Source organism: Ambystoma mexicanum, chromosome 3p, assembly GCF_040938575.1.
Source record: "Ambystoma mexicanum isolate Mex_15411 chromosome 3p, UKY_AmexF1_1, whole genome shotgun sequence".
NCBI classification, from domain to species: domain Eukaryota; kingdom Metazoa; phylum Chordata; class Amphibia; order Caudata; family Ambystomatidae; genus Ambystoma; species Ambystoma mexicanum.
In genome coordinates this window covers 944,375,745-944,384,602 of record NC_090925.1, presented here as the reverse complement: position 1 = coordinate 944,384,602, position 8,858 = coordinate 944,375,745, and positions in this window count along the sequence as shown.

The window sequence follows — 8,858 nt, the reverse complement described above, 5'->3', positions numbered from 1 at the left end:
AGAGTGGTGTAGTTTGTAGTCTGGGAACTTGACCCCTCCCCTTTCGTACGAGGCTTTTAATTTGGCTATTGCAATCCTTTTACATTTACCAGGTCCCCATAAGAAATTAAGTAATAAGGAGTAGATAGGTTTGAAAAAAGAAAGAGGAAGTGATACCTGAAGTAACTGAAGGTAATAAAGCATAATAAGGGAGAGCATCATTTTTATTGCGTCAAGCCTCCCCCACCAGGTGAGGTAAAGGGGGGATCATTTTGACGTAATATCTTTAAGTTTATTTAGTAATATTCGTAAATTCAGTTTGATAGTTTCATGTATCGTAGGAGCAAAATGAATGCCTACATATTTAATGGAGTCTTTGCACCAGTTTAAGCCAAAGGAATCCAGCTCGTGTTTGTAACAATAAGAGTTAAGGGGAAGAATTTCAGATTTTTCTTTATTAAGTTTGTATCCAGAAACAAGGCTAAATTGGTGAAGTATATCGAGAAGATGAGGGAGGTTGTCAAGACTCGAGGATCGCGTGAAGTATGAATACCTCTGTCCCTAAGCAATCAACAGTGAGATACAAATAACTCGCTGATCAAGGATTAGGGCCACAGGTGGCAGGAACAGGAACACCAGGCCCTCCGAATGGCTGCTGCAAAGCAAGGGGCAGGTTAGATATAGAACGGATTTAAAGCAGTGTGTTGATAATAGAATAACAAGAAGGGCACCTACCAGAACACGAGATGCAGGTCGCTTACCGGGAGGAACTGGGAAGTGATACCGAATGTGCAAGGTAAGGAACCCGTTCCCTCCGTGGGCTAATGCTGCAACTAGGGAGTGTACCTGAATGAGTGGACAAACACTCTGTTAGCTCACTGGAAGCACCTGAGGATCGTGAAGGGATATTGATGCAAAGACTGGTGAGTATAATTCAACAGAGTTCGTGGTTTCCGAGAACAGGATTCAAGGTAAGTCCAGGCTGAGTACAAAAGGAGAATCCAAAAGCAGTCTGTTGTTCAATCCAAGGTTGAGCAGGAGAGGAAGTCTTGGTAACGAGGCAACGTAGCAGGTAAGGGCAAGGCAAAGAAAGTCCAAGAAAACGTAATCTGAGGTCACATAATCAGAGAAACAATGGTCCAGAACATGAAACTCCAAACACTGTATTGACACAGCTGAGAAGCAATGTCCGACGCAAACCGTAGCTGTTTTAAGGCGTTGCAATGGGCAGCAGGTCACGTGAGCCCGAGGCACATATCATGTGTCGGGGTCTGCAGTTTATTGCCAGGAAGGCGTGACAGTTTGCCGGGTGTGCGGCACTTCAAGGCGCTGTGTCACGTGATCGTGGATTCAGGAAGTGGTGACTTCACACGCGTGTGGTTACCATTAAAACATGCTTTCTTGCCGATCGCGTGTACCATCGCCATGGGAAGTTGCCGTTTATGAAACAGGCGTTGATGGCCTGCCCAGCGTGCCATTCGCATACCCTTATTCCGGAAAGAAGGTGGAATAGACCCTAGATGCTGCAGCTGAGTAACAGAATGTCTGGACTTCAGTGGTGTCTGTGATCTAGGGAGAAAACCTGAATGGGCTTGTGTATGAATGGCCGAAGGAGCCTGAGAAGGTGAATGCATGACAGAGGTGAAGCTTGGGATTATTTAGAACAATAAGGACATGGTCAGCATAAGCGCCTATTTTGCAATGTGTGGAACCTCTTGAGATTCCTATTATATCTTTGTTAGATCTAATTAGTTCAAGCACGGGTTCCTGCGCAAGAATATATAGGATCGGGGAGAGGGGACACCCTTGTCGTGTTCCTCTGAGTAAAGGGAAGTAGGAGGAAGATTGACCATTCATGCAAATCGAGGATTTGGGGCAAGAATATAGAAGTTTAACCATGGAAATACATTTTCCCCACAACCATGCCACTAGAGTGACTGGAAAATGAAGTCCCAACTGACACGATCAAATGCTTTTTGTGCATCAAGAGCAATTGCTGCATATCCCTATCTGTCTTTTTTGTCCTTAGAAACAATATGGATAATATCCAAAAAAAAGTCTAGCATTGGAGGAAATATTATGACCTTTAACATAACCCACTTGATCAGACTTGATCATATCAGGGAGGGAGGATTCTATTTTATTGGCAAGAATTTTGGCAAAGATTTTACATTCCACATTGATGAGGAATATAGGACGATAGTTACTTGGACATGAGGGGTCTTTATCTGGTTTGCGAAACCATATAAGCAAAGCTTCAGAGAAAGAGCCAGAGGATGAGTTATGTAGGGCAAAGTAAGAGAATAAGGACTTAAGGAGCCAGTGAATGAGCCAGAGAGTTAAAGAATTCAGCAGAAAAACCATTCAGGTCTGGGGCTTTATTTTTACCCTAACAGCTGCTGTAGTCACATCAAGGAAGCTCCGTTGAACAAGAGGTATGAAATAAAATATATAAAAGTGCCTTATTATGTAAAAAGAAAGATGGAGCTTGCGTATCAGGCTGCCATCTTTCTTGGCGCCAAGCCACGCCCCTCCAAGGCTGCTCTCTTCTTAGGGTTTGGACTGCCTGTTAGTTAGGTGTGTGTTTGATGTTGAAGGGGACTAAAGACTATCTACACTGCCTATTTTTGCCTTCCCCTCTAGGTTGTCAACATAATTCGTGCATTGAACCCTTTAGTCCCCAATGGTCTTGTATATATCTTGCATTGAATGTGTTTAGTTGATTTAGTAGGATTGCTGTGATTCTTTTACTGTGTGTTGATTTACAAAGGCCTTGTAATAAATGTGTTTATATTTTTGATATATACACCTGTCTGGGAGTAATTTTTAAGTGTCCTTGCTCTGTGTGCTCATTGAGGTCTTTCAGTCTCCCTCACCCCTCCTGAGACTTAGTCTTGACCGCCTGCCATGGCTACCTTTATTGGTCTGGCTTGTCCAGAGGTTACCCTGTTCCAAGAAACTAGGCTGGCCTTCTGAACATCTGCCCACCGTCTTAACAAGCGCCACAGGTATAGAGAGTTGTGACGGCGCGAAAGGGACCAAATTCCACCTGAGAGGGGTGGTCCAAGAGGAAGGAGGTCAGTCAGTCAAGGGCCTGATCCGTGATGCCCAGGTTCTCATGGAGTCGATTGATCAGGATGGTGTGGTTGACCGTGTTAAAAGCAGAGGAAATATCAAGGAGGATGAACACAGAAGGAATGCTGTAATCAAGGTTGGAGAGCAGATCTACATGGGTGTTCAAGAGAACAGTTTCCGTGCCTCTGACAGCTCTGAAGCCAGACTGATGGTCATGGTAGACAACAAACAGATTCAGTGTGGATAGTAAGCTGGGAGATGGCCAGTTTTTTCCAACAGTTTGCCCAGGAAAGGGGTGATGGAGATTGGGCGATAGTTTGCCGGGCAGCAAAGATTGGCAGACGGCTTCTTGAGGCGTGGGTGCGCAAGGGAGTGCTTAAGGGGAGAGGAGAACGTTCCAGTGGTGAAAGAGTGATTACAGAAATCGAACAAGGCTGGAGCAAGGGTGTCAATATGGTTCTAGAGGAGCAAGGGAGCACCTGTTTGGACAACATTTTCATAGATCGGACTTGTCTGGAAACCTCATCAGGTATTGTCAGAGAGAAAGAGGAGAAAGGAGGAAGAGAGGTAGAGATGTCCAAAGGGGGGCCGAGAGAGGAAGAGGGATAGGAAGAGGAGATGGAGGGCATGATGTCCTGTATCTTAGCGGAGAAGTGAGAGGACAGAGCCATACAGCAGGACTGGGAGGGAACAGGAGAGGTAAAGACTGAAACAGGATTGACCAGTTACTTGCAGATTTGAAAGAGTTTGGCCATGTTGTTAGAGGCCACAGAGAGGCGGGCTTGAATGTGTGTTCTCTTCTTGATGAGTGTTATTGCTTCGACTGGCATTTTGGTCCAACCAGTCTAGGTATGTCTGAATGTGGCTTGGCATGCTTTACTGTAATGTTATTACGTGTCTACACTAGTCTACATTGTGCAGCCAGTTGGACATGTTTTCATTTTGGCATTGTCAGTCTAGAAATCTAATTTGAGACCGCAAACGCATTTTGGTGGCCGTGGGCCAACCGTCTCATGCACGATAATACAGAATATAGGTTTTCGAGTTTTCTAATGAACGGCCATTTTGATGTAACAAAAATCGCCATTTTGTTTTCTAACCATTGCTCATTGCTTTCTGTTCCTATTGCTTCGCAGTATATTTTCCGCTTACACTGCTCGACTGTGGAACATTGTTGTCTGTATATGAAAAGGACAAGGCCACAGGGCTGAGAGGATAACAAGAGTTTCGCTGAAACACAAACGTAGGCAGCGCCAGGAAGAATGCCCGGCTCCCTCCTTAATGTAGCCTTGAAGCAGAGCCGCAGGGCATTTAATCATTTCACAGCTGCCAGCCAGTCTCGTTATATGGTAGAATATGTTAGAATAATACCGCTAAAGGCTTGAATTATGCTTTTCTAGCGGCCCCCCTTTGCTGAGCCCGCTAAGAGCATGTCGGCTCCAAGGACACGAATAGCACCTGATAGATAGCAAGGTCCGGAATGCAACTCCCCCTGTATGTAGTTCGCTTCCAAGAACAGAAGCGCCATGTTCTATTCAATAACCGAAAGATGCCTACGCACTCACAAATTGCAAATTGTTACTAGAATAGATGTTTGAAGGTGTCATAGTGGTCGGAGATGTCCATCATCACACCAAGTTCAAAGAAACCCAATGAAGAGGGGTGTTATACATGTCATAGCTGATTGTTTGATACGCATTTTGTATATATGTAACTGATGTACGTAATTCACTCTCTTGCGTCCCTCGAGGTCTAGAGATACACGTCGCGGGGCGTTGAGACCGAGTTGGCCAACTGAGACTTTTGCTTTGCAATAAAACCCTAGCTTTGGGAATACAACCTCGTGTCTGGCGTCTCTATCGTGTGTGGTGACCCGCCTTGTTTGCATAGACGTCAGGGTCCCCTAGGGGCCCCTTTCAGCATGGCATTTTTAATAGCAAAGCATGAATGTTCCTGTGCACTTTTGGTGACTTGCATGTATTGGATTGGTGTTACCCTACAAAACAATTGCAAACACTCTGGCTTTTTAACCAATTTTCTCAGAAAGTGTGCTGTATATTGCATTAAAACACATATTTATATCTTTCTGCTAGTGCAGTGCGTGGCATTACCCCTTCAGCAGCACGTGTGTGTATTGCACAAGTGTGATAATCTAGGCCGGCCCAGAGTGTGCCGCGACCCATGATTTGTTGCAGAGTTCAGGTGGGGGCCATCAGCATGGCTCGCAAGGGTGCCCCCACATTTTGTGTTAAGCCCCTGTATATCCTATAATGGTTCTGTCCGCCTGTCCGCAGGGTGGGCTACCGGTGACAGGATTTTACTCAAAATCACCTCATGCACACTTTAGTTCCCCCCTGGGCGGGCCGTACCAAGTGCCCTGGGTCCTGAGAAGAAAATAATACATGCAGACATAAAAACAGGACTGAAAGCATTCACACATGAGTCCCCCTTCATTCAATATAAATAAAACTCCCACGCTGAAATGGGTGGGAGTTTACATTTGTAAACCGCAGAAAGATTCACCATTTTGGTTTAACAAAAAATCTCTGCTTCTTTGCTCCATCCCCTGTTTTGTTGCCTCTCAAACCCCCTACCCGTCTCCCCAACCTCTAACCTTGAAATATCAGAAGATCCTGTTCAAAATCACAGATTCACTGCAGGTCCATATCCTCATATGGCTACAAATAGTGGCTGAGAAGAGGGCTCCCGCTTGCTCCCTAGTACTGTCAGCTCCTCTTCCTAGCTAGAACCTTAGCTCCCACTCTCAACCAATCTCTGCCCCACGTGTCCGTTCAAAGGGAAATGAATCCAACAGTTAATGACTCAGCCGGATCACTTTAACCTTGCCCATCAGTCTCATACCCGCCACCGTACCTACACTCTTCCTTTCCGCCAAGCACACACAACTCTGACATGAACCGTTAAGTCTTGTATTAAGCCTCTTGCCGGATCAAATTATTCTGTTATCTTCAACCTTGTCTTGGGGTTGGCCAATGCCGACCTATGCATTGCATCCTACAAAATTAGCTCCTTTACGCGATCTTACGAGCTTGTCTTTGAACATTTTCCCATGAGGTTAACAGGGGCGGTCTGGGAACTAAAATAGGCCCTGGAAATAATGTTCAAAGTGGCCCCATATGACACATTTTCGGCAATCCCAATGCTTTTCCTACGAGACAATTTGAACTACCACACAAAAGAGGCACAGGGTGCAGAGTTTCCTATAGGCAAATCCAACCCTGCTCAGGATAATGCACATATAGCACATACCTGTAATCGCCCCCTTGCTGAGTTTGTCTTGTTTGTGTAATAGTACATTCTGTAACTGTTGTCTTAATGTTATGCCTCGGCGACAGTACTTAATATGTATGATCTTTTCTTGGCTTTGCCGCGCGAGATAACTGCCCGCGGCGGGTGATAATATAAGCAGCACAAACGTGGAAAAACACCTTCCTGTAGCGGTTTCATTTCACTACATAACACTTTGATAACACTTTTAAATCGCATGTGCCGTCAACAGTACGTGTACTATTCCACAAACGCGTTTAAAGCAATCTGTTTTGAAGTCTAACGGCCGTGCTCTAAGGAAACGAGGCCGACTGACGTTGTTGCCCTCTGCCCACCCCTGTCAGAGGAAGGGTTCCGACCCCTTCATAGATATGATCCGCTCGTAGGTCTGACAGGCGCACCCCCACACTACGTCACGCGGACACACATTTCGTGAGGCTGTTGGGTACATCTGCAGGGGCTCCCTGAACTGAAACTGAGTCAGACTGAAAAGATGATCATATAGGTTAACTTTGTTCTACGTGGGACTCCTTCCAATCTGTTTTCTTTATGGCGTGGAAAAGAATATGTCATCATCGTACATAAGGCAATGAGCGGTCGACGCATCTGCTCTGTCGAACAACAGTGAAGGCTGGTGATTTTTTTGAAGAGGAGGCCGGAAATATATTTTCCCGAATCGGTTTAACCGCAGCAAACATGCCCAACCCGTTTAGCGTGGTTCGGGGGGCTGTCCCCGACAGCATTTTCTTCTTTTTTTTAAGTAATGGGTTTCCAACTTTCCAAAGTGCATTTTACAGCATTAATTTTGTAATAATTGTGTAAAAAAAATACAATTTATCATCGGTTCTGTGAGCAAATGCATTACTAATTCCAGGGCTCCAGCAGCATATACAGAAGCATTTTGTGACGCATTTTCATGCTGGAGATCAAGCAGGTGGCAGCTATGGGCAGTACACACCCCACAGCATCACGTGACATGCTGGTCATGTCCAAAGAAAAAAACACGAGGCCAATCTGAACAATACATACCAATTTTGTCTTGCCACTGGCAACAATATATGCCAGTATTCACACTGAGAAAACATTGTCATGCTGCCTGTGCCAAGTTAAACGTGCTAGATGTATTAAAGATGTCTTGATACAACTGGGGTTTTCGTGGGCCACCAGAAGAGACACAAAAATAGGAGCACAGTCAAGCTTCTCCTATATGACAAACTAGCCATATTCTCCTATATGCTCATTTATATCCTGCAACACCTTCCAATCACTGGGTCCCATTCCATTCTGAAACGGGTTACAAGCTGGTTTAAAGTCCCACCTCCTTAGATCTTTTCTTAATCACCCTTTTCCTCTCTGCTTCTTACATCACCACCTCCTCTGTTGCTGACGCCTGCCTTCACAGCTCCTCCTGTCACTAGATCCTCTGTTTCGCCTTTCACCACCTCCTCCTCTGATCTTATTGTCTCCCCTCCTCCTCTGCTACTCCTTTCACCTTCTCCTGCTCCTCTGATCTTATTACCACTGCCACCTGTTCTGTTCCTCTTTTACCACCTCCTTCTCTGATCTTATCCCCACCACAACCTCCTCTGAACCCGTTTATACATCCTTCTCCTCTGCTCCTCTTGTCATCAACTCCTCCTCTCACCACATCCAACCGTGACTCTGTCTTCAGCCACTCCTTTCTCTAGCTGCCTCCACTGTATCTTTCTTCAAACTCTGACGCCTTGCTGTGACGGGCTTTTAAAGGTCTCAAGCCCCCTACCCTAGCCCAGCTCCGAGTTCACTGACAGCTACTATGCATCATGATTATCTCTATGCATGGATTGGAACCGTTACACAGATCCGCATGGTTGGATGATAACTGTCAGAGTGGGGGCAGGAGTATGTAGAGCGGCGCGACTGACTTCCAGGAATCAATGTGCCTGTTTGTGGGCCAATGAAGCAACCCTCCCCCTTACAGAGTTCCTCCTGCTTTCAGCTTTATCTCAATGTCTCTGCTTCTCAGTCTCAGTGGCTTTCCTCTGCGTACGCATGAGAAAAGCTGACCACGTGCTTGCGCTTCCTGTGCTATGGCTTTGGATTCAGTGGTGGGGTTACAGTGGGGAAATGAATGTTTGTGGGGATGTGCAGTGACCCAACTAAAGGGCCTGCAGACTTGGGCTCAGAGGACTATGTCTTAAAGTCCCAGTTGAAATTGTGTGGCACATATCACAAGCTTCTGCCACTAGACACAGATGTTTTAGAGGTCACCAGGTTATCCGCCCCATACTTCCCCTAGGCCTTGCATCATCAAGCAGGAGGCGGTGCCAGAATCCCACGGTCACCACAATGCACCCCAATGCACTTTTTACCGTGAGACATCTTGTGGACATTTCCAAATTTCCTTAGTCATACCAACTTCAGCATTCCACTTCTCCTTTCAGTTTCTTACTCTCCCCATGGCCATCGACTCAGTTTCACTTTCTCTTGACTTTGCTGGAACCAAAAGTTGAATACTTCTAGGTGGGTTCTCAAGA